This window comes from Schistocerca piceifrons, chromosome 2 (assembly GCF_021461385.2).
Source record: "Schistocerca piceifrons isolate TAMUIC-IGC-003096 chromosome 2, iqSchPice1.1, whole genome shotgun sequence".
Classification (NCBI taxonomy): Eukaryota; Metazoa; Arthropoda; class Insecta; order Orthoptera; family Acrididae; genus Schistocerca; species Schistocerca piceifrons.
Genome location: NC_060139.1, coordinates 218,036,824 through 218,064,608, shown reverse-complemented (window position 1 = coordinate 218,064,608; position 27,785 = coordinate 218,036,824). Strand labels below are relative to the sequence as shown.

General features: G+C 44.1%; 1 protein-coding gene and 1 pseudogene across 1 annotated transcript in view; both read left to right on the top strand.

Annotated features, from left to right (window-relative positions):
- LOC124775268 (homeobox protein unc-4 homolog) overlaps nt 1–27,785 on the top strand; it is a 485,704-nt gene that overhangs the window by 131,505 nt on the left and 326,414 nt on the right. The window lies entirely within an intron of this gene.
- On the top strand, nt 1,276–1,393 carry LOC124778243 (annotated as a pseudogene).

Genomic DNA, 27,785 nt, shown 5'->3' with positions numbered 1-27,785 from the left:
GTGCAGCCACGTCTCGATCCCTGAGTCAACAGATGGGGACGTTTGCAAGACAATAACCATCTGCACAAACAGTTCGACGACGTTTGCAGGAGCATGGACTATCAGCTCGGAGACCATGGCTGTGGTTACCCTTGACGCTGCATCACGGACAGGAGCGCCTGCGATGGTATACTCAACGACGAACCTGGGTGCACAAATGGCAAAACGTCATTTTTTCGGATGATTCCAGGTTCTGTTTACACCATCATGATGGTCGCATCCGTGTTTGGCGACATCGCGGTGAACTCACATAGGAAGCGTGTATTCGTCATCGCCATAATGGCGTATCATCCGGCGTGATGGTATGGGGTGCCATTGGTTACACGTCTCGGTCACCTCTTGTTCGCAATGACGGCACTTTGAACAGTGGACATTACATTTCAGATGTGTTACGGCCCGTGGCTCTACCCTTCATTCGATCCCTGCGAAACCCTACATTTCAGCAGGATAATGCACGACCGCATGTTGCAGGTCCTGTACGGGCCTTTCTGGATAGAGAAAATGTTCGACTGCTGCCCTGGCCAACACATTCTCCAGATCTCTCACCAATTGCAAGCGTCTGGTCAATGGTGGCCGAGCAACTGGCTCCTCACAATACGCCAGTCACTACTCTTGATGAACTGTGGTATCGTGTTGAACCTGCATGGACAGCTGTACCTGTACACGACATCCAAGCTCTGTTTGACTCAATGCCCAGCCGTATCAAGGCCCTTATTACGGCCAGAAGTCATTGTTCTGGGTACTGATTTCTCAGGATCTATGCACCCAAATTGCGTGAAAATGTAATCACATGTCAGTTCTAGTATAATATATTTGTCCAATGAATACCCTTTTATCATCTGCATTTATTCCTGGTGTAGCAATTTTAATGGCCATTAGTGCACATTACCGTCCACAGCTGCGGCAGATACGCTTGACAGAAATGGGAACTATTCAGTCTTTTGTGACTGTATGACGTCTTATTTGGAAACGACGCGTTTCGCTTTATTTGACGTTCTTCAGGGCTCAGTTTTTTGCCTCTTACTTATTACACACGCTCTTCGATACACAGACGCTTCATTTCTATAAAAATACACGCGAAGGAACTTGCCCACCCTTCTTGCAGCGGTGTACCGTAGGTCTCTAGAAGAGCTTAGCGTTCCAAAAGATGGGAAAAGGGCACAGGTCATCCCCGTTTTCAAGAAGGGACGGCGGACAGATGTGCAGAACTATAGATGTATATCTCTAATGTTGATCGGCAACGGCCTTGCCGCACTGGATACACCGGTTCCCGTGAGATCACCGAAGTTAAGCGCTGTCGGGCGTGGTCGGCACTTGGATGGGTGACCATAGAGGCCGCCATGCGCTGTTGCCATTTTTCGGGGTGCACTCAGCCCCGTGATGCCAATTGAGGAGCTACTCGACAGAATAGTAGCGGCTTCGGTCGAGAATACCATCATAACGACCGGGAGAGCGGTGTTCTGACCCCACATCCCTCCTATCCGCATCCTCACATGATGATGACACGGCGGTCGGATGGTCCCGGTAGGCCAGTCGTGGCTTGAAGACGGAGTGCTTTTCTTCTAACGTCCATCAGTTGTAGAATTTTGGAACACGTATTATGTTCGAGTATAATGACTTTTATGGAAACTTGAAATCTACTCTGTAGGAATCAGCACGGGTTTCGAAAAAGACAATCGTGTGAAACCCAGCTCGCGCTATTCGTCGACAAGACTTAGAGGGCGATAGACACGGGTTTCCAGGTACATGCCGCGTTTCTTGACTTCCGCATGGCGTTCGATACAATTCCCCAGAGTCGTTTAATGAACAAAGTAAGAGCTTATGGACTATCAAACCAATTATGTGATTGGATTGAAGAGCTCCTAGATAACAGAACGCAGCATTTGATTCTCACTGTGTGAAGTCTTCCGAAGTAAGAGTGATTTCAGGTGTGCCGCAAGGGAGTGTCGTACGACCGTTGCTATTCACACTACATATAAATGACCTTGTGGATAACATCGGAAGTTCACTCAAGGTACCCTCCGCCACACACCGTCAGGTAGCTTGAGGAGTATGAATGTAGACGTAGACGTAGATGTAGATACACTGCTGTGACACACAGTATAATTTTGTTTGCATGTTTTCATAGAACAAATGTATTCGCATTTGCGAACATGATTAGTCTTCAGTTCCACCATTTATTGGTGACATACGAAAATCTTGACCGGACCGGAACTCTAACCTGGTTATCTTGAATTACGCTAGCAGCCGCTTTACCGCTTCGATACTCCGAGAGTGTATCCTGGACCGACCAAATCCCCATCTAGCACTATGTGTCCACGTCCTGCACTCGCACAGCTGCAGTGAGTCCCGCACAGGGAGAGACTTATTTACTAGTGTCGCAGCCTGTTTGGAATGTAACATCATTTTACAGTGTCTTTGCCTTACGGTGTACCATGCAGTTTTCTTCATGCATACATGTTCTACGATCTACATGTGCATGCATGTCTAAAGGAAATTGTGTATTACACCGAAAAACGATCTACATATGCATGTATGTCTAAAGGAAAGTGCATAGTACACCGCAAAACGCAGACACTGTAAAATGGTATTACATTCCTAATAGAAAGAACAGTAAACTGAAAGGAGGCTGGGTGTATGGGGTTTCCGTCTTCGCTCTAGGCTCCAAGATCCAACATCACTACCTCCTCTGGTACCGAGCGAGGTGGCGCAGTGGTTAGCACACCGGACTCGCATTCAGGAAGACGACGGTTCAAACCCGCGTCCGGCCATCCTGATTTGGGTTTTCCCTGAGTTTCCTAAATCGCTTCAGGCAGCGATAGTTCCTTTGAAAGGGCGCGGCCGAATTCCTTCTCCATCCTAACCTCTCTGTTTGGTCCTCTCCCCCAAATCATCTAACCGACAAACCAACCTTCTCTGGTTTCATTTTTTGAGGAAGACTGGGCTGTCATTCCTCCACAGACATTCCGACATCTCATTGAATGTTTCCCAAGGAGAGTTCAAGCCATCACAAAGGCGAAGGCCAGAACCCCATATTAACGTCAACTAAAGTGTCAGACAATTCACACCATACATCCGAATACACATAGTGATCCTTGGTCGTATTGTTTTGAACCGCACAAAATGCACAAAGTACATGAGATGAATTTGGGCAGAGTGCAGCAGGTAGGAGGTAGGGCAGGCCACGCAGTGAATATCCAGAATGAATAAATATATCTAGGCCCGGTTTTCGCCAAGTTATAGCGGACAAAATGGCGAATTTCCTGCTGTTCGCAGCTAATTTTTATCGTTTGTAGTCGACGAATCACGACATGGAGTTTTGTATTTTCCTGATGGAAATGTATACTTTTGTCTGTGGCATTGTCATTTCAAAGAAGTTTATAACAAAACTTCAATGACATATTGTGTACGGGATTTGATCAAATAGTATTAAGATTACCACTGTCCCGCCGTCAGGAGAAGAGGTTCTACAAACGTTTGCCCCATTATGCTACACGTAAGCAAGCTTTTATCTCGGGTACGGTTCGGGGTTTACTAACACAACTGTCATACCAAGTTCTCAAAATGTTGACCCTGAGCATTGCTATACGGCCGGCCGGAGTGCCCGAGTGGTTCTAAGCGCTGCAGTCTAGAACCGCGCGACCGCTACGGTCGCAGGTTCGAATCCTGCCTCGGGCATGGATGTGTGTGATGTCCTTAGGTTAGTAAGGTTTAAGTAGTTCTAAGCTCTAGGGGACTGATGACCCCAGAAGTTAAGTCCTATAGTGCTCAGAGCCATTTGAACCAAACCATTGCTATACGTTGTAACGTGGTTGTGAGAAAAAATACTGTACGTTGAATTTCATTTGGAGTTAACGGCAGCACAGGCTTGTCTTATCAGATATTTCATGTCTTCGGGAGTCGTCGGTGTTTCTTAATAGACCTCTTGGTTTAATTTTTGACACAGACAAAAGTATAGAGAGTAAAGTTTGGTGACTGCGCAGACCATTTTGAGTTTCCTGAACTATTGTTCTCTTAAGTGTGCCTGTCATTATACAAGTAAATGCCGAATGGGAAGGGTGTCCGTCATGTTGGTGCCATACCGATTGCCTTACGCCCAGTGGGATGTCTTCCAATAACTGCAGCAGCAGCATATGTTAGGAACTCGAGATATTTTTGTGTATTCTGATTCCCATCAATAAAACAGAGACCAATGATGCGAGTCTTGAAAAACACGCACGAAATGTTGACAGACCACGAGTGTCGTTTTTATCCTGTTCTCTGAGTGTGCTTGGATTTTCAACTTAACTGTTGATACATCCTTCGAAGATTGACTTGCCAATGGCTTGTAAACGATGCCGCTTATTTAAGGAAAATTTTGCACAGATGTGCTGCATCACACCCTAATCACTTCACACTTTTCGTAGATAACATTCGGAGAATTGTAACCAATTCTGGAAGTTTCTCACTCTTGAAACATTCCCCGGGCTATGAATAAGCCATGTCTCCGCAATATCCTTCCTTTCAGGAGTGCTAGTTCTGCAAGGTTCGCAGGGGAACTTCTGTAAAGTTTGGAAGGTAGGAGACGAGGTACTGGCAGAAGTGAAGCTGTGAGGACGGGGCGTGAGTCGTTCTTGGGTAGCTCAGATGGTAGAGCAAAGGTCCCGAGTTCGAGTCTCGGCGCCGGCCGCGGTGGTCTAGCGGTTCTAGGCGCTCAGCCCGGAACCGCGCGACTGCTACGGTCGCAGGTTCGAATCCTGCCTCGGGCATGGATGTGTGTGATGTCCTTAGGTTAGTTAGGTTTAAGTAGTTCTAAGTTCTAGGGGACTGATGACCACAGATGTTAAGTCCCGTAGTGCTCAGAGCCATTTGAACCATTTTCGAGGCTCGGTCCGCCACACAGTTTTAATCTGCTAGGAAGTTTCAATTCTGGAAGTCATTTTCATAAAGCTGTAGATGCAGAGAAATGAGAACAGGATGAAATGCGATGGGATGTAGCGCTCGCAGAACACTCATTTGGTTGATGTCTCCCGAGCTTTCGATACGCTTCTTAGTGAAATTTGCATTTTGTGTTCTCGCTGCTAAAATGCATTCCTCTCACCAGCTCTCTTCTCTTTTTCTTCTCGTATTTTCCTCTCTACGTTTCCATTGTCTGGAACTTTTTTTATATAATGTTTGGAACGGCTGGTCGTGGGTGCTTGTTACGATCCGGATACTCTTCAGCACCCAACCGCACCGCTGCTCCAATAGTTTAGCGACTTTGGCCATAAACGGTATCCATTAGACCGAGCATCGTACAAGTTGTGAATGTCTCAATAGCTTTACGAGCAAGTTATCTAACTGTTACAACAGCAGAACACAAACTGATGGGCTTCAAGCGAGTAGGTAAACACAAGAACCACACCTGAGTTACATGTTTGCTTATTTTGGTATAACAGGACAGACATTTGTGGATCCTCTTTTCCTGACAGTGCGATAGTGGTTTGCAGCATTATTACCTTGATACAATTTCATCAAGTCGTTGAAGCTCCCTGAGAAGCTTCTTTGAAATACCAAAGAAAAATTTAAGTCGTTTTCGTAATTCAGCGACTGTTAAACTAAACGAAACTCCGTCAGGATACAGGATAAAAATTACTTGCGAAGGTTAGGAAATACCGTACGTGATACTGTCCGCTATCAGTTCAGTTGTGTGTGAATTCCTAAGGGACCAAACTGGTGAGGTCATCGGTCCCTTGACTTACACAATACTTTAACTAACTTAAACGAACTTATGCTAAGAACAACACACACGCCCATGTCCGAGGGAGGACTCCAACCTCCTGCAGGGGGGGCCGCGCAATCTGTGACATTGCGCCTCAAACTGCACGGCCCCTCCACGTGGCCCTGTCCGCTATAATTTGGCAAAAGTCGCAACTCGATATATTTATTCATTCTTGGTATGTTTGGGGTGGCCTGTCGTAGCCGCCTCAGCCTGTGTAAAAGCATGGATACCAGAAAATACTGTGTATCAGTGCAGTTCACTGAACTAAAATCCCATCGCCTGCGTGTAAGAGAACGCATGGAAATAATGTGGAAGCCAAAACACTGACCGCTGAATATATTTTAACGCAAGTGAAACGCATTTGGTCCAAATAAGACTTTACACAGTAGTAAAAGAAGGGGAAATTATCACATTGCTTGTAAATTTGCGGAAGAGAGGTCTCAACAACAAAAATACAGCATGTATAACATTTTTAATATGACAAATAGTAATGAAACGGAAGCAAAATACTGTACAATATTTGAGGAATGCTAAGAAAACAGGCGTTGTTGGACAGGAATAATTATAGGTAATGATGGATGACAATACACAATAGAGGTGAAGTGTATATTTACACCGTATAAAAAAATGGGACGGGTTTCACCCATGGGAAAGCAGGATAACAAACATAAAAACAATGATCGTATTTGACACAGGTTAGACTTCCAACATAAAGGTCGATATCGAGCTCTCACTAGGGACTTTGCTTTCCTCGGGCATTAATCCATTTTTTGTACATGGCTACCAAAATGTCGAGGGCTTCTTGAGGGTGTTGTCCCACTCTTCTCTCAAGGCAATTTTGAGTTCGGGGAGGACTGTTTTATTGAGAAACACGTCTGCCAATAGCGCCGCAGGCGTGCTCCATAGGATTTAAGTTTGGGAAGTACGCAGGCCATTCCATAAGTTTCCAGTGTTCAAATGGTTCAAATGGCTCTGAGCACTATGGGACTTAACATCTGAGCTCACCAGTCCCTACAACTTAGAACTACTTAAACCTAACCTAAGGACATCACACACATCCATGCCCGAGGCAGGATTCGAACCTGCAACCGTAGCAGTTGCGCGGTTCCGGACTGAAGGGCCTAGAACCGCTCGGCCGCCGTGGCCGGCAGTTTCCAGTGTGTCGACACCTTAGCGGTTCTGTGTGAGCGGACATTGTCGTCCATAAATAGGAAGTCGGGACATACTTCACTCCTACACAGACGGACATGATCCACAAAAATATCTTTGTAATATCACTGTGCTGTAGCGGTACCTCACTCAAAGATATGTTGCAACGTTTTGCCATTGTGCATAATACCTGCCCACCCCATAACGCCCGGGCCATACCGATGATGTTCATGAACGTTCTGTGAAATGCAGCACGTTCCCCCCTCTTCCACACTAACTCGTGGCTCTAATCACTTCCCACAGCGAAGCGGGATTCGTCGGAGAACATCATTATGGACCACTGTTGGTGGCTCCAACCGACATGCTTCCTACACCAACGAACCCCTCGACGATGGCGTGCTTGAAGAGGGGTGGATTTAACAGGCTTCCGAGAAAAACATACCAGTCCCATTTAATCACCGCGAAACGATTCTGGCAGAGGCACGTGTACCAGTAGCGGCTGCAAGGTACTCAGCGATATGCCTAGGAGTGAAATTCCGGTTCCTTCTCGACACTAGGGCTAGGTATCGATACCTTTGCGGTGTGTTGGTTATTCTATTACCACCGACGTCTTTTCACATACGATTTCCATGTCAAGTTGTTTCTGTAATCACGAGATGACGCTTTTGGAAACAGCCATTACTAGTTAAACGCCTAGAGAACATACTGTTAAAATGCGTGAAATTTTCTGTAGTTAGTTATCTAAATATTCGCTGCTGGCAGAGAAAAAAATGGTGAAAAAAGGCTTTTTCGCATTTTCTCAGGAACCGCACAGGGCTCCATAGGCTCCTTAAGGTGCACCGGAGCCCACTTCTAATTCAAAAAGAACCAACCGTCCATTTGTCTAAGCTAAAGGAGGTCTGTAATACTAAAATGGTTCAAATGGCTCTGAGCACTATGGGACCCAACATCTGAGGTCATCAGTCCCCTAGAACTTAGAACTACTTAAACCTAACTAACCGAATGACATCACACACACCCATGCCCGAGGCAGGATTCGAACCTGCGACCGTAGCAGTCACGCGGTTCCGGACTGAAGCGCCTAGAACCGCTTGGCCACACCGGCCGGTCTGTAATATTAAAACTTTGACCCTGTCCTGTAGGATAATGACAGTAAGACAATCCTTCTGTTGGGCATACAAATGGTCCCTAATCCAAAGGCTATCCAAAACACTTGACCTACCTTCCTGCCACGAGTAAAACCCGAGTTATGAACCCCGGAAAAATCCCGTTTTAATGCGAGGCGTGTTGGAACATATTGATCTCATGCGTACCGATACAGCGTACACGTTACTTAATATTTACCACTTGATAATGGCCGACAAGATCTCTGTCGAAGCTCGGCATATTTTAACCACCTGACGCGGCTGGAAGACGAAAATGGTTCAAATGGCTCTGAGCACTATGGGACTTAACTGCTGTGGTCATCAGTCCCCTAGAACGTAGAACTACTTAAACCTAACTAACCTAAGGCCATCACACACATCCATGCCCGAGGCAGGATTCGAACCTGCGACCGTAGTGGTCGCTCGGTTCCAGACTGAAGCGCTTAGAGCCGCTCGGCCACTCCGGCCGGCGGCTGGAAGACCGAGGAGATTTTATTGATTCATGTCGCCATCAGACCATGCATTCATACATTACTTCATACGTACATTAAACTTGGTTCTTGTGGAAGCAATTTTTTGGAACGCTATTTTTCACCTTCCACTACAGTATTATTCGAGAAACTAGCCGAGAAACGAAGTTCAATAAATAGCGCTCCCGAGAACCGTATTTAAAGCTGTAGCCCTCTCTAGAGCAGGTAGTAAATAGAGACATCCACAGTGGTGAAAGCTATACAACAAGAAAACACAAAGGCGAGCAGTGTTCCAATTTACTTGGTACCGAGAAGCGATATCGGCACAATTAATTCACACCTGTTTACACGACTACCTCGGCGTGGAGTGTCGTCTAGCAGGCAGTCCGGCTGTTAACGATCAGGAATGAGGTCAGACATGACAGCGCTAACGAGCCACCGGCACGAAATTGAAAAATAAGAAATTACGAACGTTTACCAGGATTAGAGTAGCAATCGTTTGGTGCGATTCCCGTTCTCGAGAGCCCGATTTCAATCTGGTTGCGGTCGTAAGAACTGCCGCGACGGAATTAATTAAAGCCCCGTAGTCGAGAATTATATATTCGCTGCGGATTCTAGGGCACTTTTTGCATCAGCGCAGAATAAGGGCGATCGAATCGTAAATCAAGGCACGGCAAGTGTAATTAGGGCCAATACATCAGCTCATGTGGTTGCAGTCGCGCTTTGAGGACGTGCCCACCTTACAAAGAGCATTGGAAAGGCATTGATTACAAGCCCACTTATTTTAGTTTATAAAAATAATTTCTTCCACATTGAAAACACATTTTTATCGTTCGATGCAACCGTTCTCGAGGAATATTACGAAATCACTCAGTCCGTATGGCGAACACGGGGGAAAGCGTTTGAAATGAAACTAAAGAACCAGAACAAATTTTGTGTAGGAAAAACGTACTGTTGATCTCCAATTTAGTCCCTGCTTTTCTTTTTAGCCGTTGTAGAACTATCTGTCGTTCTTCAGCCAAATTTGATATAGCTGGTTCTTGGGAGCGGGTGTCTATTTTCGGCATTTTCTTGGCACCTAAAGACGCCTTCTAGAAAACCGTGTCGAAAATATAGCATTAGAGTTATTTTTTAATGTGACATAAAACTTTTCTGGGTATACAGCTCGTCATGTTGTACGAAAACGATTGTCGCCGACGGTTCGACCACGGTTATAATGATCTTGCTATAGATCTACTTGCGTATTGTGTGGTCCAAGATCATCTTATACCTATTTCGTCATGACTGATGTAATATGACGACACAATCTTAAAAACTGGGAGGACAGTAGCGACAAACATGTTAGATTACATCTGGCCTGTTAACCGTGTATGCAATACTGTAGTAGTCGATACAAATGATTAATATAGTATCTGATATGTACTTATAAATCAATTACGCGATACATGAAATCACGTGTAAGTAGTTAGCATACCTTTCGGGCTATAGTCAAGTACAATATGTATGTCTGACATACATACTAATAAAGGTTCGCCATCTCATCTTTTAATCTGTAATGGGAGGTATATTTAGAAACGGAAAGGAGGAGCTAACTGTTCAAATAATACTTTGGTTTTCTTTTACAGACATAAACGAAAAAGTAATTTGTCGTCAGTAGGGTCAAAAAGTTGTCAAAGTTTTGTTGAAAATGTTTCAAATTACACATTGTTATTCAGTATTTAGTAGTCTCATGACGACAAAATGCAGTTAATTTTGTTAAAAAAATTATTCTAAGAAACATTATGAAATTTCAATTTCAGTTATGTATCCATTGAATAATATTTCCACACGAATAAAAATAATTTGTTTTAGTATTCACATGCCTCGCTTTTGTTACACTTGTGAATAAAAGATCTTACTCTTCTAAGAAATTTATGGTTTTAAGGTACAGGAGAAAAGAAGTTTCACATTCTAGAGCATTTTTTTAATTGTAATAAATTTAAATAACGAATATTATATTCCTGACAGTCTAATTTGCTAGTCTCCAAAAAATATAATTTTGTCAACCATATCTTAATTAGGAAATTACTGCAGTTAAAAGCTTTATGTGTCTTTAACATTCTCGCGGAGAATGTGAGGTTGCAAATACGAGCGATGCGTGCCAACTGCATCTCAATCAACCATCAGAATCTGTTTCGTTTTCGACCTGCAATCATGTTACGTCTCGTCTCTGTTTGTATTTTGTTCTCATTCCGTGTGTAGTGACAGTTCTTGAGGAAAGCTATTTCGGCGTAAATAAATGAATGAAAAGAGAGAGAAAAGTGAATCAATGAAACAGAAATTCTAAACTTGGACAAGAAGCTGAAGTCAAGAGGAAACCACAAATAAAACATATTTAGTTTGTAGTCATTTCTCCCCAAGGTTAATCATGTGGCACAAAGATGGTGAATTCTACCTCCAAAAATGCACATTACTTTGATATTTAATTACCTGACATACTGGTATGGGAAGGGTACATTAAAAAATGTTGGCCTTAAGGGGGTCTACGCAGGTAACTATATCCATTTTTAGAATTCCATACCTAAATCGGTAAAAAAGGATCACTTTGTTGTCTATCTGCCCGTCTAAATGTTCAGACCCCTTTTTCTCAGGACCCGTGAGAGGCATCAAGTTGAAATTTATGTCAAATATTAAGGGTCTACGATCCCCTGGTTGTGTCATCAGAAGATACAGTCACATATGCCACATATTTTGATATTCTTAAAGTCATCCATCAAAACGTATAGACGAACTGTTTGTATACATGTGCTGGAAAACGATAGATCACAGGATCATATATTGGTTTGACCAGGGATTTTTCAATATTCGTTCTAACCTAGTTTTCACCTCCCCCCGTTATGACAAGTCGCTAAAAACAATATGTGGTTTGCATTCCACGTTAATCTGCAGGTCCTGTTTTCCCCGTTGGATAATCCATTGTTGTCTGAACTATCAGAAACACATAAATTTTCCAGTCTTTTCGTGGATAACTGCAGTAAATAGTAATAAAACAGCAGTGAATTTTTTGGGGGAATTTTAGTTTTTTTCCATTTATGGAGATGGTACTTTTGAGAAGTTTCTGGCCGTCCAGTTCTCAGTACAGTACTTCTACTAAGTAACGAATCCATATGAGTTAGAATGCGCTGAGGCTACAAACCAGCGATGATTGTCATGATAATCATACAAAGTTGCTAGATGGAGTTCAGCAAAAGTATTTTTATTGATATTACAGCAGAGAAAGAGCCCACAAAAGAAACATTTTGAGTTAGGTCCATATGGAACGTTTTTTTACTACATACATCATCTCTTCTTCCGTTTACTGCAAAATTGACAAAAAATAACAGCTTTACTTCCTAATTTTCATTCTCTGGGGCTAATTTATCCTTTTTGTAGCGCTAATTGCTTTCTGTCAGAATTTGGCTTGCAGCTCTGGGGTTGACATGCTTTGCATTCATCTATCCCATCAGTCTCTAAGCAATATTTCTCCTGAAATCCAGAGGTGGAATCTTTCTGTACAGCTCACAGAACAGCTCATACGCAGTTAAAAATACTTTTTCGATCTCCTACCCACCCAATGCGTAGAGCTGTCTGTCAATATGATTTACAAATCCCATATTGCAACTGTAGTCATTTACTACAGAATAGTACTGAATGTTGGTTTCATTAATTATGATTTTAATGCAATCCTCCTGCTTTCTGGAGGCAAATATTAATTTTCTTCCATGGTAATTGAAAGCCAGACAGACAATTTTCTTGTCTTTCAGCAACGTACCCGAATTCCGGAGGATGACGTCCTTGCAAGGTGAAAGGCCCGAAGGGAAATTTTTCCTATTTATCCTCATTATGCCACAGATCAAAATGTTCTCTTCTTTTCACCGCCACGCAGGAAAAACTAAATAAATAGGTATTCAAAATCCTGTCTCCTGTATTTGCCGCAAAACTTCTTTGAGAATTAGCCTGACTTATCATTTTCAATTTTCTCTCCAAAGCTTCTTTTGTCCCGTCATAAAAATCAAAGGCAAGAATGTAGTTTTTCAGGTATTTAGTATGCCACAGTTTGTAACAGTGTTGTACAGCCTTTATTCCGTTGTGTTGTTCCAACAAGTTTCCTCCTTTGAAGAAAGAAATGGGCTGTGCTCATTTACTCCTACTCCTTCTCCTGTCTACTCTAGTCTCAGCTTTCTAGTGTTAAGAGAGTTCTCGTGTAAGCGGTCATTTATCCTTTGTTTTTAACATACATATCGAGCTCTACTGGTGGGCATTCTGCCAAAACACCTACAAAAATTGCATATAAATCTAAAGCTATACGTAAATAGAAGGGGGGATCTCTGTTGTTCTTTCGAAGGAAGAGACACCAAGCACTCATAAAATCTGAAGCTTTTTCAAAAAAATTTAAACCTTCAGGATTATTAGCACCATTGCACCAGTATCGATTTTTCATCATCCTCTACATCAAAAAATGTTCAAATGTGTGTGAATTTCTAAGGGACCAAGCTGCTGAGGTCATCGGTCCCTAGTCTTACACACTACTTAAACTAACTTATGCTAAGAACAACACACACACACCCATGCCCGAGGGAGGACTCAAACTTCCGGCGGGAGGGGCCGCTCAGTCCGTGACATGGCGCCTCAAACGTCTCGGTTACTCCGTGCGGCATCCCTTACATCTGCAACATCATTATCATCCAGCAACTTTTCAGAAGAGCTGCAACAATTGCGTCATCTGTCAGTACTGCCAAAGAGGACTATGCTAGGACGAAAAGGAGCCTGATCCTTATGCAGATAGGAGGAAAAAGCTAGTAAAATATAGCGAAAAATATCAAAGAAGGCGACAAACTGCGCTTGTGTGGCAATGCATGAAAAATACGCATAGTGTCAGGCGGCACTCTACAGTACCACATGGTTTTCGGCTTATCTCGTAAATAAAAACTACAAACTTAACAAAAGAGCTGCACGAGAAGAAAATAGGAGCTAAACTTAACCATATCTATGCTAGTAATATGCAGGGTAACAGCCAGTCAAGGAATATTTCAGGGAACTGATTTAAAATAAAATTTTAAATATTTTTTTTAAAGGCCCCGGTCAAATCCTTACAAGTTTTCTCCCAGAGCAGTTTCCACTGCGCCAACGTGACACGAGTTGCCTGCCTTTCAGAACCGAGGCAGTTCTGTCCCGTTAAATCTGCTGACAAAAGACACATTGAGCCCTCTGCTGAAACTGATAGCGAATTCATGCCATCGGTTTTAGCCAATAGTGTGTGTGGGCTACAGGCCACGTTTGTGGACACTGGAGGAGTCTGCAGTGCAGAGCACAGTTGCCTCCTCACTCTTGTGATCCAGACCTCGAGGAGAACAGAAGTCTTTCTTGGGAGACAGAGCCTCTGGCTCTGCGTTCCATGATCGGCCACCAACGTAACATGAGCAGCCTCCCCATCCGTTGCCCAACTATTTGGTTGTTCGTCCTCAAAGACTGGCCCACACCTGGTAACTTCCGACCCTAGGCGCGCCCTTTGTATTCCGTATATTGAAATATATTCTATTTATTTTAGCCAATTTTCTTTTCTGCCATTTAACGGCAGCCCTGGATGCCCATTCACAAGTCCTGACCTCTCGATCTCCTGCACATTGTCGGCGTGAGCAGAGTCCAACAATCTTTTCTTCCCTCACCCAAACCATGTACAGTAAAGACAAAAACTGCGAATAGTTGTATGACAATAAACAAAACAAATACGGTCTCTCCAAAGAAAACCTTTTGTTGCCTCCAAAGATTGTACAAGCATACTCTTTGACTACCAAAAAGCATCTAGAGAACAGTGACGTGTTTCCAACTCAACGTAAACGTGTACCTAAACATACCATTAGCCCAGGATGTGTAAAATATTTGTGCAGTCAGAATAAACAAAAATCGAAAGAGGAGGCACTCTGAACTACCGACAGGCAACAATGGTATTATTGGGGTATATTGGGGCATCCAGGTCACCTAAGTGGCAACTAATAAGTGTTGCACCAGGCCACTGATCCACAGTAAATTACAGGGTGAGACAGAATAACGGGAATGTTTGAAATGAGTAGGGGCAGCCGTGGGCAGGTGGCAGCACTGCGAGTTCGTGACAGTGAGTAAACAGTCCGCCATTTCAGTAATCATGGATCAGCGGCCTGACCTGCCCCGTAAGGGGCCTCCCGGCCAATGACGCCAAACGCTCATTTCCATTTCCAGTGGAACGGACAACAGCGTGAGTTAGCCATAAAACTGTTTTATAAAAACTGTAATAGTTTGGAGTGGCGTAGAGGGAGTTTCGACGGGAGTTTGGGACGTCATGATGCAGTTCCGAGAAACACGTGATAAAATGTTGTAAGGGACTGGATCTGCCCTCAAGAAGAAACCAACAGGACCACCAAGAAGTGTCCGTTCTCCTGCGAACGTTGATGTTGTACGCGACTCTGTCTTACGGAGCCCACGGCGTTCACTTCGTAAGCAAGCAGCTGTGGTTGGAATGTCCCGGGAAAGTGTTCGCAGAATTCTTCATCTTCATTTAAAATTTCACCTTGAAACGTCCGCTTTCGAAAATTATTAATTACTGTGCTGGTAAACCTCTTACTTTATTTGATTTTCAAACAGCTGAGCAAAACTGAACGTAATCAGAAATTTCTCTCTTTACTTATTCTGATCATCACTAAATTGACACACAATATTTTTATTTTAGCGCAACGCAGTCTGACTTTCAATAATCCCCAATAAAGAATCGTCCTGACTAACAATAACCTATACCTTTCATGAATCACTTACCTCACAAAACTCTTCGTTACTCGAAATACGAGGTGCATTCAAGTTCTAAGGCCTCTTATTTTTTTTCTAATTAACTACTCACCCAAAATCGATGAAACTGGCGTTACTTCTCGACGTAATCGCCCTGCAGACGTACACATTTTTCACAACGTTGACGCCATGATTCCATGGCAGCGGCGAAGGCTTCTTTAGGAGTCTGTTTTGGCCACTGGAAAATCGCTGAGGCAATAGCAGCACGGCTGGTGAATGTGCGGCCACGGAGAGTGTCTTTCATTGTTGCAAAAAGCCAAAAGTCACTAGGAGCCAGCTCAGGTGAGTAGGGAGCATGAGGAATCACTTCAAAGTTGTTATCACGAAGAAACTGTTGCGTAACGTTAGCTCGATGTGCGGGTGCGTTGACTTGGTGAAACAGCACACGCGCAGCCCTTCCCGGACGTTTTTGTTGCAGTGCAGGAAGGAATTTGTTCTTCAAAACATTTTCGTAGGATGCACCTGTTACCGTAGTGCCCTTTGGAACGCAATGGGTAAGGATTACGCCCTCACTGTCCCAGAACATGGACACCATCATTTTTTCAGCACTGGCGGTTACCCGAAATTTTTTTGGTGGCGGTGAATCTGTGTGCTTCCATTGAGTTGACTGGCGCTTTGTTTCTGGATTGAAAAATGGCATCCACGTCTCATCCATTGTCACAACCGACGAAAAGAAAGTCTCATTCATGCTGTCGTTGCGCATCAACATTGCTTGGCAACATGCCACACGGGCAGCCATGTGGTCGTCCGTCAGCATTCGTGGCACCCACCTGGATGACACTTTTCGCATTTTCAGGTCGTCATGCAGGATTGTGTGCACAGAACCCACAGAAATGCCAACTCTGGAGGCGATCTGTTCAACAGTCACTCGACGATCCCCCAAAACAATTCTCTCCACTTTCTCGATCATGTCGTCAGACCGGCTTGTGCGAGCCCAAGGTTGTTTCGGTTTGTTGTCACACGATGTTCTGCCTTCATTAAACTGTCGCACCCATGAACGCACTTTCGACACATCCATAACTCCATCACCATATGTCTCCTTCAACTGTCGATGAATTTCAATTGGTTTCACACCACGCAAATTCAGAAAACGAATGACTGCACGCTGTTTAAGTAAGGAAAACGTCGCCATTTTAGGTATTTAAAACAGTTCTCATTCTCGCCGCTGGAGGTAAATTCCATCTGCCGTACAGTGCTGCCATCTCTGGGACGTATTGACAATGAACGCCGGCCGCAGTGGCCGAGCGGTTCTGGGCGCTACAGTCTGGAACCGCGCGACCGCTACGGTCGCAGGTTCGAATCCTGCCTCGGGCATGGATGTGTGTGATGTCTTTAGGTTAGTTAGGTTTAAGTAGTTCTAAGTTCTAGGGGACTTATGACCACAGCAGTTGAGTCCCGTAGTGCTCAGAGCCATTTGAACCATTTGACAATGAACACGGCCTCATTTTAAAACAATGTGCATGTTTCTATCTCTTTCCAGTCCGGAGAAAAAAAATCGGATGCCTTAGAACTTGAATGCACCTCGTAGTGCAGTACAGCGAGCGCCAATACTGCCAGCTAAATAGAAGATTCTAACTATGGAGGGCACTAACTACTGATTGGCATAGTTAGCAAATGAATGATTTTGATAGCGAACAAACAATGTATTTACCTTAATAATGTTCAAAAGTCATATGTGTGTATATATATATATATATATATATATATATATATATCACATCATTATATCCAGTATTACAAATTTACTCTTTCTGATGGATACACGCAAGGGCGTACCCAGGATCTGAACTGGGGGGAGGGGGGGGGGGAGGTCATACTAGTCTCAGGAAACAAGGACTCGAGACAACATACAGCACCTCTTATTAAATAAAACAGTAAACCAGTGAAAAACTGCTTTTAATAAACATTTTAAATACAAGAATGTACTTGTACAATCCGAGAAAACTTGGAGCATTTCTTATTAAATAAAACAGTTAACTAGTGAAAAACTGCGAATATCTTCTAGGGAAGGGGGGGGGGGGGTGGCAGCTGCTCCTCGCTGGGTACGCCCATGGACACACGTCCAGATCGTCCGCTCTCAAAACTCCGCCATTTCTCTCCCTACATCCACCACTGCTGCCGGCTCACCTTCAACTGCGCAACGCTACGCACTGTTCACATCCAACTGCCCAACACTACAGTAGCAAATATTCCAGCAATGCAAACCAGCCACAGACTGCACACAGCACAGTCAGTGATTTTCATACAGAGCGCTACGTGGCGTTACCAAAATAAGAAACTAAACAACCTACTTACAGTCCGTACAAACTACAGATGGTGCAACAATTGAAGGACAACGATTACCGGTTACGATTATGATTCTGTCAACAAATGATAACAAGAATAAACAATGATGATGAATTTCTAGACAAGTTGTGGATGTTAGATGAGGCAGATTTTCATCTCACAGTTGATGTAAACAAACAGAAATACCGTTATTGGGCAAACACAAATCCTAATGACGTTCGTGAGCGCACTTTACACGCTAGTAAAGTGACAGTGTGGTGTGGTATTTCATCACATGGGGTTATCGGACCGTATATTTTCGCAATTGAAGAGGGAAACACAATAACTGTCAATGCCGACCGTTACGTGGAGATGCTACGAACTTTCGTTACACCTGCATTGAACAACTTTCCAAACGTTCAAGAAGCCTGGTTTCAACAGGACAGAGCGACATCACACACACTGCACGACAGTAGCGACATCACACACACTGCACGACAGTAAATGGAATAAATGCGATAATTGTTTGGCAGTCGTGTGATCTCACGATTCGGTAACATTCCCTGCCTCCCTAGATCACCAGATTTATCGGTTTGTGATTTTTTCTTGTGGGGCCACCTCAAGAGCAAAGTCTACACGACTCGAGCAAGAACCCTGTATGAGTTAAAACAGAGAATTCGGGATGCAATTCACAGTATCCCAGGTGAGATGCAGCAGCGGTCAATGAGGAATCTCAACAGCAGATATCACGCATGTACTCGTACAGGAGGACGCCATCTAAAGGACGTATTTTTTTAAAAAAAATGATAAATGCCATCAAGGTTTCGTAAATGGCAAAATTGTAAGGTTTCAATTACTATGAATGCAATTTCTTTCCTTCGCCACTTCTAGTTTTACTGTATTGCGAATATGTCCACGTTTTTCTGTGTCACCCTGTATTATTACGTATGGAGCCCTCAGAGTGCGAGCCCTACTCGTATTTATGCGGTTTTCTCTTACCTAAACACCCATTCAGGCTGATAACATTCTTGTTACTCTTTTATATTTTTAAATTTTAGAGGGTACGAGGTGCGACAGTAAAGTAATGAGACTGATGTGAAAAAAAATATGTTGCTTACCGTTTCAGTCAAGTTTAGTGTTGTCTCCTTCAAAGTAGTTCCCTTCTGATTGCACACACTTTTTCGAGGGCTTCTGCCATTGATGGTAACATTTCTGGAACTCATGTTCTGTAATATCCTCCAAGACCTTCGTCACAGCTCTTTGGACATCTTGTGTTGTTTGAAAATGGTCCCTTGACCGCCGTTTTGACTCTTGGAAATAGAAAAAAGTAGCACGGAGCGATATCTGGTCGAATAAGGTGGCTGTGGTAGTACTGAAATTTGTTTTGAGGTTAAAAATTCCTGTACTGACAGAGCAGTGCGGGATGGCGCATTATCGTGATGCAGAATCCAGTCATCAGCAATGTTGGCACAGACACGAAGAACTCTTTTACGAAGTCTTTATAAAATTTCTTTGTAGTAATATTGGTTAACTGTTTGACCAGGAGGCACCCACTCTTTATGAACACTTCCCTTGGAATCAAAGAAGCACAGAAGCATGCATTTCACTTTTGACTTTGACATGGGAGCTTTCTTTGGTCTGGGTGATCCCATTGAGCACCATTGCGAACTTTGGCGTTTTGTCTCTGGATCGTACTGAAAAAACCAACTTTCATCACCAGTGGTAACACGGCTCAACGTTTCTGGATTGATTTTCGTTTGCTCTAACAGATCGGCTGCCACATTTTTCCGTGTTTCTCGCTGTTGTGGTGTGAGATTTTTGGGGACAATTTTTGCACAAATCTTTCTCATACCAAGATGTTTAGTTATTGTTAGACGAATCGTTTCTCGATTGATGTTCAGTTCTTCTGCAATCATTTTCACGGATAACCTTCGATCAGATCGTACGAGTTCATGCACCCTGGCCAAGTTGACATCCGTCCATGAGGCTGATGGTCGTCCACTGCGGTCTTCATCTCCAACATTCGTTCTGCCTTCACTAAACATTGTATGCCGAAGAGAAACTTGAGCTCTTGCCATAACCTCCTCTCAAGAAGCCCTCTGAAGCTTACCGTAAGTTGTCGTCGCGTTTTCACCCGTTATTATTTATTTATTTAGCGTATGGCTAATACAAACATATGAAATTAAATTACCTATACGTATGTACATATTGACACACAAGAAACTTAAGTTTGTCTTTACAACTGAATATCCAGTCCTTCAATCCAGCGCACTGCATCTGGAGTTGCTAGCAGGAAGTCCTCTTTGGCGCCGTTATAGGCTTGAATCCTGCATTCACTGACAATGTGGTGAACAGTCTGGTATGGAGCCCTGCAGTCACAAGCTGGATCAGGTAGCTTCTTTCACTTAAAGAGAGCATCCCTGCATCGCCCATGGCCGGTACGGATTCTGTTGAGAGTAGACCAGGTCTTGCATGGTAAGTCGAATCCACTTGGAAGTTTAGCACCTGAGAAGATGTTATGCAGGTGCACATCTGTCACTGCTTCCCACCGACCTTTCCATTCTTCAAGAGGTTTGAAATTCTTAGCAACCATGTCAGCAGCATCGCACGGAGTTGGCTGGCGTGATTTCAGTCTCTTGCGATTTAAAAGTGGCAGGTCGCTATGCACGGGTAGGTTAGAATTCCTGGAGATCTTGTGGAATTCTCTCATAAGGGCAGTACATCTGCGTAGATCAGGAGGCATTATACCGGTTAACAGTGGAAGCCAATAAACTGGAGTAGATTTGATTGCGCCAGATATTATGCGCATTTTCACCCAATTTAACACAAAAAGAAATGGCATATCGTTGCGCAATATTATGTGGTTCCATTTCCGTGACGAGAGACGCAAACACGTGTTAACTTGTTACAGCACAACTCAACGACTGAGCAGTTGCATCGATGTGCCACTTGGACTAGAAGCAGCTTATAGACCAAGGTCAAAGATATTGTGCCTATGCAAGCCTGCAGGGTTGCCACATCTTGCAAAGAAAATCAGTCTCATTACTTTACTGTCGCACCTTGTATGTAGCAACACACGTGAATCGCAAGAGATACGTTTGGACACGGGAAAAACGTTATAAAGATTGCGTATGAGGTGTCTACAATTCAGAATTTGTCTCGTCGGACAAGCTAACTTTAGCGTGTTGCAAGCACAGCGAGAGGGCGTTCTGCCTCGGGCCACTTGCTGAGCTGTGCGCCGCGGTCGCGGTTGCCATGGCGCCACTGGCCGCCGGGTGTACTCCGGTTTGTTTTGGTCGGCGCCCACCTGGTCCGGACGGCCACTTACGTGGTTAATTCCGCGGCCCTCGGCCGGGCGGCCATTACGGTCTCAGATTGGCGGTGTCCTCGGGCGTGGGAAAGGCGAGCTATCATTACGGCCGGGGAGGACCGTGCCATCACCCGCAACGACAATGTCCCCAAATTGCTACGCCAAACAGCACACCCCCTGCTCCTAGCTAGGCATTTCTCTCTCTAATGTCTCAATTGACAAAGCCAATGAGTCTGTCGAGTATAAAACGCGGCCTGTGAATTAATGCTAGTGGCCAATTTCTTCTCTTTTTGTGTGTTTTGATCGACACTTCCTCGTTGATGATACGTTAGCAAAACCTTCCGCAATATCTAGCTATTCCTTGCCTAAGCAGCCTGTTTAAAACTGGTGCTTCAAAGATAGCTTCGCTGATACGAGGCGCATTCTGTATTATCATTAGCCTACCCTGAGCATCATCAGTTTCTTTCCATCTTAAGCACTACGACGGGTTGGATAGTAAGCGATTAGACTGCAGAGGTTTTTAACCCGAGGTCAACAGGCCACTGGTGGCTGGCTAAGGATTTTTGAAGGAGTCTGCAATTGCACCTTCACATAACAACCAATCGCTTTTCAGCTTCTCCACTACGACAGACAAATTTATTTCAATGTTTTCGTTCTGATGGTAAAATCACCTGAATAGTTCGTGTCATATTCACCTTCAAACCTCTTCAGTGCTCGACGTTTCGATCACTTTGCTGGGTTCTTATTTACGATTCCACTGGTATCACGCAGCAGTTACCGGTCAGGGTCGAGGAACGGTTCTTGTATGCTATTTTGGTGCTTTTTACGGTTCCGTTTATCTCGCCAGTTCTGCGAAGAAGGGTCACGAAACAAGAGGTTTCGTGAATAATTTCCTCAACATGACTCATTTACATGTACTTTTGGCAGCACTATCGGTTCCCCGCTTCCCTGTTTCATCTGTGGATGGCACGTGAAAAGAGTGATTGCCGGGAAATCTTCGTGTTAGCTCGGATTTTCTCGTCGTCTTTATTTCGAGAGGCCTTTGTGGGACGAAGTAATACGTCGCCCGACCCGTCTCAAAAATTACTGTCTTGCAATTTCAGTAGTAAACCTCACCGTGATGAAGAACGCGTCTCTTGTAAACTGGTGCTCGTTAAGCATCTTCGTAATGGTCTCGCGCAGGTAAATGATCACGCGACAAAACACGCAGTTCTTCGTCGGGTCTTCTCTACCTCTTCATTAAGGGACCTGGACGTCATGAGGGCCCAAAAATGCACTTTTGTTCTTTAATAAAATACCGGATTCTTCTTGATTTTGCAGGCCCCGGTGGCCGAGCGGTTCTAGGCGCTTCAGTCTGGAACCGCGCGACTGCTACGGTCGCAGGTTAGACTCCTGCCTCGGCCCGAGGCAGTATTCGAACCTGCGACCGCAGCGGTCGCGCACCTCCAGACTGTAGTGCCTAGAACCGATGGGCCACTCCGGCCGGATGGGAACGCTTACCCATAACTGTTTTTGTTGGCATGTCAGCTTTTCAGATTGGCGCGGTGGACGCGGTAACATGATTTAATGACAGAGTAACAAGCAGATTAGAAGACGATGAGCAGATTCATTGACTGATTGATTTGGGGGGGAGGGGACAAACAGCAAGGTCATCGGTCCCATCAGATTAGGTAGGATGTGGAAGGAAGTCAGCTGTGCCCCTTCAAAAGATAAATAAATAAATAAATAAATAAATAAAAATCCCAGAATTTGCCTGTCTCGATTTAGGGAAATCATTCAGGATTGCCGGATGCGGGTTTGAACTGTCGTCCTTTCGAATACGAGTATGAGCAGACTAGGCATCAAAACCCAGGATAACATGAAAAGTGGAGTCTAGGCGAGGACAGGCAACGTGTCGCTAAGGCTGAGAAAGCTCCTGAAAGCATGACAACGGGGACCAGAATAATAAAGAAAAAAAGAAAACAAAACTAATATGAAAAGGACACTAAGCGTCAACAAGACTATAGAGCTGGAATGTTTTAACATGTTAACATTGAGAAGGAAACTACACTACTGGCCATTAAAATTGCTACACCAAGAAGAAATGCAGATGATAAACCTGTATTCATTGTACAAATATATTATACTAGAACTGACATGTGATTACATTTTCACGCAATTTGGGTGCACAGATCCTGAGAAATCACTACCCAGAACAACCAACTCTGGCCGTAATAACGGCCTTGATACGCCTGATCGTTGACTCAGAGCTTGGATGGCGTGTTCAGCTACAGCTGTCCATGCAGCTTCAACACGATACCACAGTTCATCACGAGTAGTGACTGGCGTATTGTGACGAGCCAGTTGCTTGGGCACCACTGACCACACGTTTTCAGTTGGTGAGAGATCCGGAGAATGTGTTGGTCAGGGCAGCAGTCGAACATTTTCTGTATCCAGAAATGCCCCTACAGGACCTGTAACATGCGGTCGTGCATTATCCTCCTGAAATGTAGGGTTTCACAGGAATTGACTGAAGGGTATAGCCACGGGTCGTAACACATCTGAAATGTAATGTCCACTGGTCAATGCGAACTAGAGGTGATCGAGACGTGTAACCAATGGCACCCCATACCATCACGCCGGGTGGTACGCCAGTATGGCGATGACGAATACACACTTCCAATGTGCGTTCACCGCGATGTCGCCAAACACGGATGCGACTAACATGATGCTGTAAACAGAACCTGGCCGAAAAAATAACGTTTTGCCATTCGTGCACCCAGGTTCGTCGTCGAGTACACCATCGCAGGCGCTCCTGTCTGTGATGCAGCGTCAAGGATAACCGCAGCCATGGTTGACGAGCTGATAGTCCATGCTGCTGCAAACGTCGTCGAACTGTTCGTGCAGTTTCAAGGATCGAGACGTGGTTGCACGATCTGTTACAACCATGCGGATAAGATGCCTGTCATCTCGACTGCTAGTGATACTAGGCCGTTTGGATCCAGCACGGCGTTCCGTATTACCCTACTAAACCCACTGGTTCCATATTCTGCTAACATTCATTGGATCTCGACCAACGCGACCAGCAACGTGGCGATACGATAAACCGCAATCGCGAGAGGCTACAATCCGACCTTTATCAAAGTCGGAAACGTTCAAATGTTCAAATGTGTGTGAAATCTTATTGGACTTAACTGTTGAGGCCATCAGTCCGTAAGTTTACACATTACTTAATCTAAAATATCCTAAGGAGAAACAACGCACCCATGACCGACGGAGACTCGAACCTCCGCCGGGACTAGCCGCACAGTCCACGACTGCAGCGCCTTAGACCGCTCGGCTAATCCCGCGCGGCATCGGAAACGTGATGGTACGCATTTCTCCTTCTTACACGAGGCATCACAACAGCGTTATACCAGGCAACGCCGGTCAACTGCTGTTTGTGCACGAGAAATCGGTCAGAAACTTTCCTCATGTTATCAGGTTGTAGGTGTCGCCACCGGCACCAGCCTTGTGTGAATACTCTGAAAAGCTAATCATTTGCATATCACAGCATCTTCTTCCTATCGGTTAAATTTCGCGTCTGTAGCACGTCATCTTCGTGGTGTAACAATTTTAATAGCCAGTAGCGTACATCAAAATCTTCATTTTAAATTTCCCGTAATCAGTGTTTTTTCTTGCTGAGGCATCATTAACTCATACAACATTAAAGCTAAAAAAAGAAAAAGAAAGAAAATTGCGTAAATCACATTAATGAATAATATATTACGTATTTTAAGTTGCAGCATGACATATGTTCATAAATTGTAAGGAGAGGAAACTGACATCTATAAAATATTGTTTTTTTTTTTTACTTATACAGAACAAAAAATTGGTAAATATTTCTGGTTTATTGTTTCAACAGGTTCATAGTTAAAATAATAAAATTAGTTTCAACCTTTCATTTTGAACAGTGTGGAAGTACACTGAGTCTAAAATATAAATTGCACCTAATTCAGAACGTAAGATAAAAATTAATATTCAATACACTATGTAGTCTACAGTTTTTAAATTATTTCCGCAAAAAAGTCATAATATACTAATTATTTGGTTAAAGTTTCATTCCAGTATATATTAAAATATTTGAGTTATTAAATTTCAAAATAGTAGTAAAAACTAGAGGCCATGACGGTTGGGTCCCCTTAATCCAGGGTCTCAGACGGATGGGCAATATCCAAGAATCGATCGAACACTTAAGCCACTTCTTTCGCGAATTAATTACGTTTCCTTAACAGTCTTTCTAGGAACGTCAGTCTGGCATCTGCTGTTTCTACTACTTGATTTATGTGATCTGGATGATTATGCCTACGCATTTTAGGGTGATTACTGTTCCTGGTGATGTCACCAGTAGTGTAATAGTACCGTAGTGGATTTCTTCGCATATTTAGGAGCGAGATGCTACATTTATTTACGTACAGGGTCAGCTGCCCTCCCCTGCACGAATTGGCAGTCCTCTGCATGTCTTCCTGAAAAGCGCTGCAGACTTCTGGTGTTCCTCCGTTTTTATAGACAAACACAACATTTTCTAACATTTTCACGCATCTTCCGGTGATAGCCAACAGATTCTTTATATACATTGATGGAGAAAAACACAACATCAAAGAACAATTAGTGCAGAGTAACAAAGTTGGGAGTACATTTGCCTAGGTAACATTTTAAAGTGATTAACATTGCAGACCAAACCTTTTTTTACGAGCTTCCAACAGGAGCGACTTATTTACAGATACCTGTGTAGTTACTAGATTATTTTTGTAATTTTCTTGTGTGTTTGAGTGTTTACTAGGCACAAGATTTTATTTTAATAACAGTGTAGCTACGTACCGCCGTTGCTATCGACCCTTATGTCGACCTGCATATCGAATAGGCTTTTCTTGGTTTTGGTTAGTGCAGCTCAGTGTCGTTTAGACCATTAGTAAGAGAGCACTTTGAATTCCTGCTGCTAATAATCCGAGTACACCATTCGTTTGTTGTATACTTTTACGAGCTTCAAACAGGACTGCAGTAATGGATAGGAACTGTGATTGCTGTGTACAGATGCGAGCTGAGTTGTCGACCCTTCGCTCACAGCTCCAGGCTGCGTTTGCTTTGTTACACAGCTTGAGGCTGCTGCCAAGGGGTCACACGCAGGGATGTGAGGGACGTTGAGCACATCCCACGTGTCCCCCGTTCGGTCCACTGCTGTGGCCGCCCTGGGTACTGACCCATGGTTGAGTGGGAGAGCATTCCAAAGCTTGGCAGGCAGCGAAAAACTTTCCGAGCGGCCGATCGTAGGGCCTCCCCAGTTCATTTGAACAGCTGATTTCGGGCGTTTCCTGTGGATGATGATGTCTCTGAGCCAGATACAGTCGTCCACCCTGTACCAGAGGAAGCTTCTCGGCCCACAAGGTCTACGTGTTCACAAAGGGTGGGTCTGCTGGTAGTTGAGAGCTCCAACGTTAGGCACGTAATGTGGCCCCATAGGAACATGGCTGCAAAGGAGGGGAAGGAAGCCAGTGTGCACTCTGTGTGCATACCGGGGGGAGTCATTCCGGATGTAGAAAGGCTGCTTCCGGATGCCATGAAGAGTACAGAGGGCAGCCAGCTGGAGGTCGTGGCCCTTGTCGGTACCAGTGACGTGTGTCGCTTTGATCGGAAGAGATGCTCGTTTCGGGCGGCTAGCGGAAATGTTAAAGACTGCCAGTCTTGCTTGCGAGATTAAGGCAGAGCTCACCATCTACAGCATCGTCGATAGAACCGACTGTGGTCCTTTGGTGCAGAGCCGAGTGGAGGGTCTGAATCAGAGGCTCAGGCGGTTCTGTGACTGTGTAGGCTGCAGATTCCTTGACTTGCTCCATCGGGTGATGGGTTTCCGGCTTCTGGTTAATAGGTCAGGAGTCCACAACACACAGGAGGCGGCTACACGGGTTGCGGGTGCTATGTGGAAGGGACTGGGCGGTTTTTTAGGTTAGAGGACCTCAGGGAACCACAAAAAGGGCGTCCGTCTAAAAGGGGCCAGGTAAAACGCAGTAAGTTGGTTGTAGAGATGATCGGTATTGTAGCTGTAAATTGTCATTGCTGTGCTAGGAAAGAACCAGAGCTCCAAGCCCAAATAGAAAGCACCGAAGCTCAAATAGTTATAGGATACAGAAAGCTGGCTAAAGCCGGAAATAAGTTCAGCAGAAATTTTTTCAAACGATCTAACCGTGTTCGGGAAGCATAAATTAAATAAAGTTGGTGGTGGAATACTTACTGCTGTCAAAAGTAGTTTGCCTTGTAGTGAAATTGAAGTAGATAGTTCCTGCGAAATAGTATGGATGGAGCTCATACTTGACAATCGGACAAAACTATTAATTGGATCGTTCTGCCGACCCTTCGACTAAGGAGATACAGTTGCTGAACAGTTCAAAGAAAACTTGAGTCTCGTTTCAAATAAGTACCCCCTCATACAATAATAGTTGGTGGTGACTTCAATATACCCTCGATATGCTGGAAAAATTATAGGTTTAAAGCCGGTGGCAGGCATAAAACATCATCATAAATTTACTGAACGCTTTCTCAGAGAATTATTTTGAACAATTAGTTCATGAGCCCACTCGAAGCGTAAATGGTTGGGCAAGCATACTTGACCATTTTTCAGCAACAAATAATCCTGGACAAATAGTGAGTGTTGTGACGAATACAGGGATTAGTGACCACAAGGCAGTTGCTGCTGGGCTGAATACCGTAACTCCTACAACCATCAAAAATAAACCCAAAGTATATCTATTTAAAAAAGCTGATAGAAACGCTCTTAACACTGTTTAAGAGACAGTCTGCACTCCTTCCGATCTGATCAT